Consider the following 14,234-nt stretch of genomic DNA (forward strand, 5'->3'; position numbering starts at 1 on the left):
ACGAACAAATCATGATGCTGGTAATAATAGTATGAAGCTCGTACCGATATCTAAACATGTGAGCACGTACCGAACATATAACTGAAACATCTATAAACACAATAAATACGACTAGCACTGAATGAGTAAATAGGGGATGAACAAATCATACCCATAGTGACCAGGTGAAAGGATCGATATGGTTGACTAGAGGGGGAGGGGGGGAGGGTGAATAGGCAACTAACAATTTTTAACTTTTCTTTACCGAATTAAACTTTGCATCAAAGTAGGTTGTCTAGACATGCAACTATGTAAGCAACCTATATGATGCAACAACAACAAGCACACAAGCAAGCAAGGGAAATAACACAAATAAGCTTGCACAAGTAAAGGTACGAGATAACCAAGAGTGGAGCCGGTGGAGACGAGGATGTGTTACCAAAGTTTCTTCCTTTTGAGGGGAAGTACGTCTCCGTTGAAGCGGTACGGAGGCACAATGCCCCCCAAGAAGCCACTAGGGCCACCGTATTCTCCTCACGCCCTCACACAATGCGAGATGCCGTAATTCGACTATTGGTGCCCTTGGAGGCGGCGACCGGACCTTTACAAACAAGGTTGGGGCAATCTCCACAACTTAATCGGAGGCTCCCAACAACACCATGAAGCTTCACCACAATGGAATATGGCTCCACGGTGACCTCAACCGTCTAGGGTGCTCAAACACCCAAGAGTAACAAGATCCGCAAGGGATTAGTGGGGGGAATCGAATTTCTCTTGGTGGAAGTGTAGATCGAGGCCTCCTCAACCAATCCCTAGAAAACCAACAAGTTTGATTGGCTAGGGAGAGATCGGGCGAATGGAGCTTGGAGCAACAATGAAGCTTAGGGTTCGAAGAGGTGGTCAACTCGGAGAAGAAGATACCCCTTATATAGTGGAGAGAGAAATCCAACCGCTATCCACTTAACCAGCCCGCGATAAGCGATACTACCGCACCTGCCAAGCGGTACTACCGCAAGGCCTTACGGTACTACCGCACACCCTTGCGGTCGCAAGGCAGGGTTGGACCAGCCTGGGAAGGCCGTGGACAGATAACGTCCGTGGCTAGTTCCGCTGATATCCAAATAGTGCAAAAAGTCCGACACGGTACTACCGCTGAAGGCAAGCAGTACTACCGCGCGGGGAGCGGATGTAAAAAATTACATCCACTCCTACTTCCGCTACTGGAGCTGTGCCGGACCAGGGCTCACGGTACTACGGCTCCCAAGGAGCGGTATTACCGTGACCACATGCGGTACTACCGCAAAGGTATGCGGTACTACCGCAGGGGCCTGCGGTACTACCGCTCCGAAGACCAGTACTACCGCAAGCCTCAGAACAGCAACAGATAGGGCCTTCTTTTTGCACAAACAAGAAGAAACGAAGGATGCTCCAAGGTGCTAAAGGAAAGGCGGTGCAAAGAGGAGTAAACGTGTACGTGATGATTCCACCCAAACCTTTCCAAAGCAGACCCCCTCTTAATAGTACGGCTTTCCTACGACTCAAATCCACCGAAAAAGGAACGTAGAAAAACGCCGTCTTCAATAATCTTCGAGGGGCTCCTAACCGTCTCGTGCCTAGTCATGAAATATCTGAAATACTCGAGACACACGATTAGTCCGCAAATGCATTGTCATCAATCACCAAAACACCTTAGGGATAAATATGCCCTTACAATCTTCCCCTTTTTGGTGGATTGATGACAATACGGGATTTGCACAAGGGAGAAAGAATAGAACATGAACAAACCATACATCTCTAAAATATAGACGGGCTCCCCCTAGATGTGTGCTAGTTAGATGAGTGCTTTGGACTGCACGGCACACATACTAGGATCAACACCCCCCCTATATTTTATAGACAAGGCATATCTTGCAATGACAATGCTAACACTAAGCATGATAGTAGATAAGAGCAAGAACTAAGAGGCACAATATATCATAAGCTCAGTAAGGTGTGATAGATAGAGTGCATATGTCTTACACCATATGAAAGATAAGTCTCACACGCTCAAATAAGCTCAAACCAAACCAAACACAAGCGAAGCAAACACGACACGACACGGAAAATCCCTACACTCTCTCCCCCTTTGGCATCGAGACGCCAAAAAGGTAGAGAGGACATCTACAACACAAGTGGTGGCTCAAGCGGAGTAGTCGCTCGCACGCTCCTCGTCAGACTCGGCAGCGGGAATGTGCTCCTCCTCAGAACGAGTCCACATGTAGCCTTGTTTTGCCATCCATTCAGCCTCTGGAGTGATGTGCTCCTCGGAGCCGCCAGAAACATCCTCTCCAAAAACCCTCATGATCTTCTTATCGCGGCGGCGACTCTCCTTGGAGGCCACGTGAGTCCGATACTGCCCCTTGGCCTGCATGCAGAACAAGGCCTTCATCTTGGCCTTCAGCTTCTTCGCCCATGAGGGCTTAGTGGAGGGAGGTGCATATCTCGCAAAGCTGTCCTCAACCGCACTCTCCTCCTCAATCTCCTCCTCATCCGCAACCCTCTTAGCAGCCTCAGCCTCGGCACGAGTAGTAGTGTTAGCCCACTGGGGCTTGATGCGGAGTCTGAGGGAGTCATGACGGATCCAGTCAGGGGCCAGAAACTCCTCATTGGGATAGATCTTCTCCCAAGTCTTCGAGATCAGGAGGAATAGATACGGACCATAGATGGGTACCTTGTGGGTGAATACCGCGAACCGAAGCTCACACCACATGATATGTGAGACATCAAGTGGTTGAGTCTGAGAAACTCGGGCCTCCTCACAAATGAGCAACATGTCCACAATAAAGGCATGCACCTTGTCCTTGTCCCCAATGCGAGGAAAGAGGGAGTGGCGGAAGATCCGGTGCATGATGTCAAGAAACGAGTTGAGCACCCGCGTCGGCTTGCCACTGGCCAGCTTCTTCTCAACGTAGAATGGCACAAGCTTGTCCTTGTTTGCTGACTTGGTGTTGGCATGAGGGCGAACACCAACAGGCGTGTGGAGCCCCTCATCAGGCACTCTGAGCAAATCCATGAACTCCTTCCAAGTAGCAGTCAAATGGCGTCCATTGGTCATCCAGGTCCTCCGATCCTCCCCAGAGTGGAAGTGGACCGAGGCAAAGAACTGGGCCACCAGCTCGGGGTCATAGTCTAGATGAAAAGAGATCACATCCTCAATGGCAAACTGCTCCACAAGGTCCAAGGCCTCACCAAAGTAGTGACAATGCTTATCCTCCCTCATGTGATGCATGTCGATCCAGTGCACATCCACATACAGATTCTGCTTGGCCTTGATCACATCCAAGTAAATGAGATTCTGCTGCTTGGTCCAAAACAGTTCATTCCCTCTAAAGTTTGCACAAGGATGCGCATAGGGGTTGATCTTCCTGAGAGAGATAAACTCAGCAAGAGGTATCTCATCCATGTCCCTTGTTGGTTCCTTGACCTTGCTAGCAGTGGTCTTGACATTGCGCTTGGGGCATTGGAGCCCTCTGGAACATCCTCTTGGTTGCGCAGACGCTTGGAACCCGTGTCTCGGCTTGGATTGGAACGACGAGCAGGGACATCGGAGCCACCACTTGAGACACACACACAAAACACAAACACACACGAGAAGCGAGACGGGTCAAAACAAAGACCACAGCAAAACACAAGAAACCAGTAGAAAATGCATATGGTAATTGCCATGAAGAAGATTTGATAGCAGCGGTAGTACGGCCTGGTCGCGCGGTACTAAAAAATTAGTGCCGCTCCTAGTCACGGTAGTATCGCGCGGTGGCACAGTAGTACCAGGGCTCGGAGCGGCAGTAGAGTTTTAGTACCGCGGCCCGTGCGGTAGTACCGCGCTTGAGGAGCGGTAGTACCGTACGAGCGGTAGTACCGCACCTGCTAGGCGGTAGTACCGCACGACATCAGATCCGAACAGACGAATCTGAGAACAACCGCGACAACGAGGCAGTACTACGGTTGATCAAGTCTACCACGAGACAACATATCAAGTACACTTTCTACGCATCACGACTCTCCTACATCCTATTCTTGCAAAGATTTGGCCTAAAATCTCAAGAATCAACATGCATCTCCCCAAAACCTAGAAGCGAAAGCACGAACAAAAGAGAGAGGGATTTGGGGAGAGACCTTGATCCATGGCAAGAGGAAGTGGTGGGGAACGATCCCACCGGTCGGAATCCGAGGAGAGCAGCCGGGACGGAGATCCGGCGAGGCTCTCTGACGCCGTTCTTGAGCAAGAGAGAGGCAGTGGGGAGAGAGACAGACGAATGGGTATGGGGAAGTTGGAACTCCCCCTGCCCGGGTCTTAACCCCACGTGCCCTCGGCAGCGCGATAGTGCTGCATCTCATCGCAGTAGTACCGCTCGGGCAGAAGAGCCGCACCAAAGTGGTAGTACTGCTCCCCCAGGCGGCAGTAAAAAATTACTGCCGCGCTGGGTGCAGAAGTACCATGCACTCCACAAGTGGTAGTACCGTGGCAGGCCGCGGTAGTACCGTGAGCTCAAAACGATGCAAGTTTCAAACAAAAGAAAGGGGCTACGCGAAAAAAACGACAAGCGAACGAGACACCACAAGAACACGCTCAGCATGGAGAAAGAAAGAAAGGCAAGAGACAACAAGGACCAAACACGAGAACCTCTCCAAGGAGAGGGCGGTGGCCGGAGCCACATATGTTTGAGTCAATTGGTATGGCACCGCGAGGAATTATCCTTGGGCCCATGACCAAAACTCGTCTTTGAAGCACAAGTGCCATCAAAAAATGGCTAATGTGAAAGAGTTGATCAATTTATGCATAATGGGGGGAGGGAGAGTTCATTGAGAGAACAACACTCCCCCTATGTCCATGCCTACACCTAAACAAGATAACAAGTTGAGTATGGTGGGGTGTGCACGGGTTCAAGCAACATTGCTCGAATCAATGATATTTAGCTCATGCCTTAACTTGCGAAATCTTGCTTCATCTAAGGGCTTCGTGAAGATGTCTGCAAGGTTATCAAGAGTGTTTACATAGTTGACCTCGATCTCTCCTCGCCTAATATGATCCTGGATGAAGTGATACCAGATCTCAATATGCTTCGTCTTGAAGTGTTGCACCGCGTTGAGAGAAATCTTGATTGCACTTTCATTGTCACACCAAAGAGGCACTTTGTCACAAAGGACACCGTAATCCTTTAAAGTTTGCCTCATCCATAAAAGTTGTGCACAACAACTACCGGCCGCCACATATTCCGCTTCGGTGGACGAGAGACACACACAACTTTGCTTCTTGGAAGACCAACTCACCAAAGAGCAACCAAGAAATTGGCACCCTCCGGAAGTGGACTTCCTATCCACTTTGTCTCCCGCCCAATCCGAGTCCGAATAACCTACAAGCTTGAAGCTTGCTCCTCTTGGGTACCATAGGACAAAGTGAAAGATCGTGGATGTCGCCTAGAGGGGGGTGAATAGGCGTTTTAAAATAATTACGGTTTAGTCTTGAACAAATGCGGAATGAACCTAGCGGTTAATTTGTCAAGCACAAAACCTAAAACAACTAGGCTCACCTATGTGCACCAACAACTTATGCTAAGCAAGATAAGCAACTATGTGATAGCAAGATGTATGACAAGAAACAATATGGCTATCACAAAGTAAAGTGCATAAGTAAAGGGCTCGGATAAGATATAACCGAGGCATGCGGAGACGATGGTGTATCCCGAAGTTCACACCCTTGCAGATGCTAATCTCCATTTGGAGCAGTGTGGAGGCACAATGCTCCCCAAGAAGCCACTAGGGCCACCGTAATCTCCTCACGCCCTCGCACAATGCAAGATGTCGTGATTCCACTAAGGGACCCTTGAGGGCGGTCACTGAACCCGTACAAATGGCAACCCTTGGGGGCGGTCACCGAACCCGTACACTTTGGCAACCCTTGGGGGCGGTCACCGGTACCCGTCAAATTGCTCGGGGCGATCTCCACAACCTAATTGGAGACCCCGACGCTTGCCTGGAGCTTTACACCACAATGATTGAGCTCCGAACACCACCAACCGTCTAGGGCGCCCAAGCACCCAAGAGGAACAAGCTCAAGGGTACCAAGAACCCAAGAGTAATAAGCTTATCAACTTTTAACTTCCACGTATCACCGTGGAGAACTCAAACCAATGCACCAAATGCAATGGCAAGGGCACACGGAGTGCCCAAGTCCTTCTCTCTCAAATCCCACCGAAGCAACTAATGCTAGGGAGGAAATGAGAGGAAGAACAAAAAAGAGAACACAAAGAACTCCAAGATCTAGATCCAAGGGGTTCCCCTCACACAGAGGAGAAAGTGATTGGTGGAAATGTGGATCTAGATCTCCTCTCTCTTTTCCCTCAAAAACTAGCAAGAATCCATGGAGGGATTGAGAGTTAGCAAGCTCGAAGAAGGTCAACAATGGGGGAAGAACATGAGCTTAAGAGATAAGGTTCATTGGGGAAGAAGACCCCCTTTTATAGGAGGGGGAAAATCCAACCGTTATGTGCTCAGCCCGCACACGAGCGGTACTACCGCTCCACAAGCGGTACTACCGCTGGAGGAGCGGTACTACCGCTTAGCATGGTCAAAACACCCGAACGAGAGAGAAAACACGAGCTGAAAACTGCCAGAGAGGAAGACAGTATGAGCGGCACTACCTCTGTAGCCAGCGGTACTACCGTTGGCCGCAGCGGTACTACCGCTTGGCCCAGTGGTACTACCGCACAAGAGCGGTACTACCGCTCCTACTGCCGCTGAACCCGACATGAGAAATGCCCCCCTTGAGTCGAGGCGGTAGTGGCCTGGTACCGCAGCGGTACTGCCGCTGAGGACACACAAGTGGTACTACCGCTGGGGCTAGACAAAAGCCACTTCCAAGAAAACAAGAACTATCATAACTTCTGCATATGAGCTCTGAATTGAGAAAACTCAAGCTTGTTGGAAACAAGACGACGAGTAGCATCAAAATAGGAGGCAGGGGAGGTATGCCTAACAAAAAGAGGAGTGAAACCTCCAACTGAGAAGAACCGGCAAAACCTCCAACATCGAAAACATCATAGAAGATGCATGCGAACTCCGTTTTCGATGAACTCAAGCTTGTCATCAAGATGACCATAAGCTCTAAGACTCACAAAGAGAACCAAACAAGAACCAAGAAAGATGATGCAAGGATGCAATGGTTTGATCTCTCTACGAATGATACGGTCAAGCTACTCATCGAGAGCCCCCCTTGATAGTACGGCAACCGATCCTATAACCCGGTCTCCCAACTACCATCATGAGACCGGTAAAATAGAAAACCTATTAAGGGCAAACCTTTGCCTTGAACATGGTACACTTGAGATAGATGATGACGATCTTGACTCCCTCAAGTTGGACCACCTTTCTTGATTGCATTGGCTTAATGAAGACTAGTTGATTGCTCCCCCATACTCCACTATGGGTGAGCCACTCTTCCGCACATCTTCGCAAGTCCATTGTCACCACAATGGACGGCAAGCTTCAAGCATTTGATCTCTTCGTGATGCTTCACCTGAATTTGCACACCGCAACCTAACCCCACAAAGAACTCTCACAAAGATCATGGGTTAGTACACAAAGCGTAATTGACAATGCTTACCATACCATGGGATCGCTTGATCCCTCTCGGTACATCTTCTATGCTTTGTGGGTTGATCAACTTGATTCACTCTTTGACTTAGTCTTGATCAACCTCTCGCAAGACCAATCTTTAGGTAATTCCTTGAATAGCACCTTGGTCGACACAAACTCTCCTTGAAACCAACACATGTACTCCAAGAAAAGCCTATGGACAAAACCTTCAAATATAACTCAAGGCAACCATTAGTCCATAGAGATTGTCATCAATTACCAAAACCAAACATGGGGGCACCGCATGTTCTTTCACAAAGTTTGGGGTATGAGCCAAATATCGAAAGATTCGCTTGACCGCCACGAAGTGACTTTCCTTAGGTGCGGCTTGAAACCGTGCATAAATTCCCACACTCAACATGATATCCGGTCTAGATGCACAAAGGTAAAGCAAAGAGCCAATCATGGAGCGATATACCTTTTGATCTACCGCTTTACCATTGGGATCTATATCAAGTTGGCATTTGACGGGCATAGGAGTGGCCGCCGGCTTACATCACTTAGCTTGAATCTCTTGAGCATGTCTTGAGTGTATTTGGCTTGGTTGATGAAGGTTCCTTCTCTTCTTTGCTTCACTTCGAACCCGAGAAAGAACTTCAACTCTCCCATGGAAGACATCTCGAACTTTGAGGTCATGAGAGCGGCACATTCCTCAGTGAAAGCTTTTTTAGGGGAACCAAAGATAATATCATCAACATATAATTGGCACACAAACAACTCCCCTTTGACCTTCTTGGTAAAAAGAGTGGGGTCGATTAGCCCAACTTCAAAACCACGGTCTTGTAACAACTCGGTAAGGTGGTCATACAACGCACGTGGGGCTTGTTTAAGGCCATAGAGTGCCTTATCGAGTTGATACACATGATCGGGAAAGTAGGGATCCTCGAACCCGGGGGGTTGCTTGACATAAACCAACTCATTAATGGGACCATTAAGAAAAGCACTCTTCACATCCATTTGTTGTAACTTAAAGTTATGATGAGAAGCATATGCAATCAACATGCGAATGGATTCAAGACGAGCAACGGGGGCAAAGGTTTCACCGTAGTCGATACCCTCGACTTGGGAGTAGCCTTGTGCTACCAACCGAGCCTTGTTGCGAATGATAATCCCATGAGAATCTTGCTTGTTCTTGAATATCCACTTGGTTCCAATGACATTGTGGTTCCCCGTTGGCCTTGGCACCAATCTCCACACCTTATTGCGCTCGAAGTTGTTGAGTTCTTCATGCATGGCATTGAGCCAATCCGGATCTTCGAGTGCCTCATAGAACTTTTGGGGTTCAACACAAGAGACAAACGCGTGATGTTCACAATAGTTTGCTAATTGTCTACGAGTGCTTACCCCCTTTCTTAAGCTTTCAAGCACATTTGTCATGAGATGATCCTTGGTGGAGAGCTTGGAAGCAATCTTGGCGGCACGACGCTCCAATTCCTCCTCGGAGGTGAGACGAGGAGTGGTCACTTGATCATCTTGAGCGCCGTCTTGAGCTTGTTCTTGATCTCGAAGAAGCTCTTGATCTTGAACTTGCTCGGAGGAGAGAACTTGACCTTGGGCATCACTTGATGTTACAACACCATCTTGAGATTGACCTTGCCCTTGGTCTTGTTCTTGAGGTTGAGGGCCTTCACTTTGTTCTTCGGAAGCATGTGGGCCTTGGGTTGGTGATGGCTCCACAAGAGTGGAGCATTGTCCTTCTCCTTCGGCCACAAGGGGTGCCTCAATGGGTAGGATAAAACCAACACCCATTCTTCTTATGGCTTGGGGAGGAATTTCATCACCTACATCACAAGTGCCACTTTGCTCCACTTGGGAGCCGTTATTCTCATCAAACTTGTCACATCCTAGCTAGTTCATGCATTAGAGTGTTGCATCATGTTTACTTTTCCAGAAATTTGAAATGGGGATGACAGAACCCCCAGCACCCCTCTGAAAACAACTAGGGTTTACTAAAATCATTTTCAATGAACCTGAAATGCCCTTCTAAAAAGTCCACCCTTTTTGTCTTGGGTTAGAACCTCTAACAAAATGGGTTCATAATTTTCTAGGTCATCAGAAGATCATTGAATTAAATCATATGTAACTTGCATTTGGGCATTTAAATGCTAGCAACTATTTTAAATGTCCAAATAATCCCAAACTGAAAATGTTCCATGTTGGATATGTTCCATACAGTGAGCATGTGCAGTTTGGTGAATTTTGGAAATGCCTAGGTATTTTATAGAAATGCCACAAACTTGCAGAAATAAAGAAAACAGAAATAAAGGAAAAACAACTTACATGGCCGCAACCCACCACCCAGCCCACCTGGCGGCCCAGCACTGTGCTGGCCCATGCCAGCCAGCTGCTTCTTCCCCGCCAGGCAGGCAGGGAGGTGACGCCGGTGTGCGCGAGCTCGCCATGGCGCCACCTGCTTGCCGCTTTGCCTCTAGACGCGCTGGACGACCTCCATGTCGCCTCCCCGAACCCCTGGACACATCCATTCTCCCCCTGCCTCTCTCCCTCGCCCTCTCCCACCATGGCCGACGCAGCCGCAGCCGCACCGCCGACGTAGACGTGCCCACTATCGTCCCCGCGCCGCGCCACCGTGTCCAGAAGCTCCGCCGCCCTCCTCTCCTTCGAGCAGGCCGAGCCCCAAGCGCTCGCTTGCCCCGAAGCCGCTGCAACGACCTCGCCCGACTCTGCCACCGCCGGAGATCCCCTTCGCCGTCCCCGCCGCACCAGCTCATCCCCGACCTCGCTGTCTGCTCCGTCGTGATCGCCGTGAGCTCAGTCACCTCCCCACCCTTCCCGTTCTCTCTCTCGAGCACCATAGCGACCGCACGAAGCTTCATCGCACGCGCCGCCACCGAGCTCGTCGCCGACGATGCTCCGACCACCCAACGGCCACACCACCTTGTCCACTACACTCACCGCATCGCCAGGAACCTGTAGCACCACCGCACGCCCCTTGCCGTGCCCCCTAGCGACGAGTTTGACCTCGCCGAACTTCGACAGCCGCACAGCTCGTCACCGGTGTCGTTTCCGGTGACCCCGAACCCAACCACCACCACCACTCGACGCGGCTCACACCCTGCATCATGTAGATGTGCTCCGCCATCGTTTTGGTCGTCGGAGCACGAAACCCGCATAGCCCCGCCGTGTCTAGCCTCACCGGCGGCTAAACGCCGGCGAGTTTGACTCCGCTGACCCAGTTTGACCTCGGGTGGGCCCAGTTTGACCCCCCAGGGTCACTGACGTGTGGGCCATGCCCCTATTTAGTTTAGTGTTAGATTAATTAATGCTAACCAATTTAGTTAATGGGTTGACTCACTGACATGTGGGCCCAGGCCCTAATTAACATAGATTAGTGCTAACGTAACACTAACTAACTCTGTTAGTTAGTTGTTACACTGACATGTGGGTCCCAGCCGTTAGGTTTGACCTGGGCTGGCGCCTTTGACCTGCTGACGTCACCCTAACGCAATGCTGACGCAGTAATTCAATTACTAGAATTATTCTTATACAGGAAATTCCAGAAATCGTTCTAAACTTCAAAAATTCATGGAAATTAATCTGTAACTCCAAATGCAAATATTTATATATGAAAAATGATCAGAAAAATCCAATCTTTCCATCTGTAATGGTTTCATGCATGTCAGAACACTTTAACCTTGCTGTTTAAGTGAAACAAGCTAATGCACTTATATGACTTAATATCATGAGTTCTCATTTGAATCTTTGAATCAAATGGACTCAAACCAACCTGTTTTAGAATGCATTAGCCAAATCACAACCATATTGCCATGTCATAGCATGCATATATTGTTGCATATTGCCATGTAATGATTGTGTTCTGTGTGTTCTTCGTGGTAGGTTCTGCCTCCGAGGATACCTACGAATATCCGTCTGAAGGGCAGTACCCTACTACTACTCCATCAGGCAAGCAACCCCATTGATCATTTCGATACAAACCCATCTTCTCGCTGCTGCTCTCGTTTACTTCATTAAGACAACGCGTTTCAAACTGCTGTGTGTTGCGGTAGTTGAACCCACTTCCTCTGCATGACCTGTCATTGCCACAGTAACTAGATGAAACCCACTAGCATGTGTAGGAGTTTATTGAGCCATGTTTGTGTTTCCTACCATGCTATGATTGCTATGCTTAGAGTCGTGTCAGGTCTGGCTCATTGGGGTGATGAACTAGAGTGAATGGTTGTGTCGGTAATGAGAGTGAAGTGTTGAACATGATTTGGTAAAGGTATCGATGAGAGGCCATGTAGGAGTACATGGTGGGTTGTTTCATTGAGTCCATCCTTAAGAACTGAGATCTGTATGCGTGATTTAAGATTTAGCTACTAACACACATTGGGCCCTAAAATATGACCCCGCTCGACTTACTGACCCCTCTCGTCCTCTGTCTAGGAGTTGCAAGTAGTTTCTGGTGTTTGTAGTTGTTGGAGGCCATGCGCAGCGCTGACCTTAGGGGTGGGCTGTGATGCGGTAGGCTCATGGCCCGATGTACCGAGTCGCTCATTTGGTGTCTTGGGAACCCTGCACACATCGTTTGGGGCCGTTGAGGACACCCCGACTGGATTTCCTTGCGGATGGAACCCGAATAGGCGATAAACCCGGACTAGAGACTTGTGTTGTTAGTCAGGTCGTGGTCTACACCCACATCGGCTTTCGCTTAAAGTCTGCCGAGCACATGTCGTGTGCAGACGCTAAGTGGTGGAAACATGTGTAACGAAGTACACCCCTGCAGGGTATAAAACTATTCGAATAGCCGCGTCCGTGGTAAAGGATTACTTGGTCGCTTATGCAGTTCATAGACAAGTTAATGGTTACTACTAAAAGACTCAAGATAAGTGTGAGTACCGCGGATGGCCCTCTTGTAGGATGACGAGGGAGGATCCACGGTGGAGTATTGTGACGGTGATTAGTGGACTCGTGTGCGAAAACTATTTTACAAGTGGTGTCTCGTAGGATAGCTTAGCCAAGAGTCAAAGCTGGCTTGCTGCAATAACTCCACTACCTTCTTGAGAATGTGCATGTATAGTAGGATCTGTTGTAAGACTTGCTGAGTACCTTTGTACTCATGTTGCTTTAATTACTGTTTTCAGACGACAACACCGCCCCCTCCGACGGGTTTTATGTAGATCTCAACGTTGATGAGTGATTTGCCACCCATGTGGTGATCTGAGCTTGTGAAGGGCCCTATGTAGATAGACAGGCTTCGTCAAGCCTGTTGGGGATCGTAGCAGAAATTTAAAATGTTCTACGCATCCCCAAGATCAATCTATGGTGTAATCTAGCAACGAGGGGAAGGAGAGTGCATCTACATACCCTTGTAGATCGCTAAGCGGAAGCGTTCAAGTGAACGGGGTCAACACCCGTTGTATTCGAACGTTAGAATCTATCACACCCGATCATCACGTGGTGCTTCGAAACAACGAACCTTCGCAACGGTGCACAGTTAGGGGGAACACTTTTCTTGAAATTTTAGAGAGGGATCATCTTATTTAAGCTACCGTCGTTCTAAGGAAATAAGATGTAAAACATGATAAACATCACATGCAATCAAATAGTGACATGATATGGCCAATATCATTTTGCTCCTTTTGATCTCCATCTTCGGGGCTCCATGATCATCGTTGTCACCGGCATGACACCATGATCTCCATCATCGTGTCTTTTTGAAGTTGTCTCGTCATCTATTACTTCTACTACTATGGCTAACGCTTTAGCGATAAAGTAAAGTAATTACATGACGTTTATGTTGACACGCAGGTCATAAATAAATTAAGACAACTCCTATGGCTCCTGCCGGTTGTCATACTCATCGACATGCAAGTCGTGATTCCTATTACAAGAACATGATCAATCTCATACATCACATATATCATTCATCACATCCTTTTGGCCATATCACATCACAAGGCATATGCTGCAAAAACAAGTTAGACGTCCTATAATTGTTGCTGCAAGTTTTTACGTGGCTGCTATAGGTTTCTAGCAAGAACGTTTCTTACCTACGCGAAAACCACAACGTGATATGCCAATTTCTATTTACCCTTCATAAGGACCCTTTTCATTGAATCCGATCCGACTAAAGTGGGAGAGACAGACACTCGCTAGCCACCTTATGCAACTAGTGCATGTCAGTCGGTGGAACCAGTCTCACGTAAGAGTACGTGTAAGGTCGGTCCGGGCCACTTCATCCCACGATGCCGCCGAATCAAGATAAGACTATTAACGACAAGTAAAATGACAATATCGACGCCCACAACTGCTTTGTGTTCTACTCGTGCATAGAAACTACGCATAGACCTAGCTCATGATGCCACTGTTGGGGATCGTAGCAGAAATTTAAAATTTTCTACGCATCACCAAGATCAATATATGGTGTAATCTAGAAACGAGGGGAAGGAGAGTGCATCTACATACCCTTGTAGATCGCTAAGTGGAAGTGTTCAAGTGAACGGGATTGATGGAGTCGTACTCGTCGTGATCCAAATCACCGATGATCCTAGCGCCGAACGGACGGCACCTCCGCGTTCAACACACGTACGGAACGGAGACGTCTCCCACGCCTTGATCCA

This window comes from Triticum urartu, chromosome 3, assembly GCF_003073215.2.
Source record: "Triticum urartu cultivar G1812 chromosome 3, Tu2.1, whole genome shotgun sequence".
NCBI lineage: Eukaryota > Viridiplantae > Streptophyta > Magnoliopsida > Poales > Poaceae > Triticum > Triticum urartu.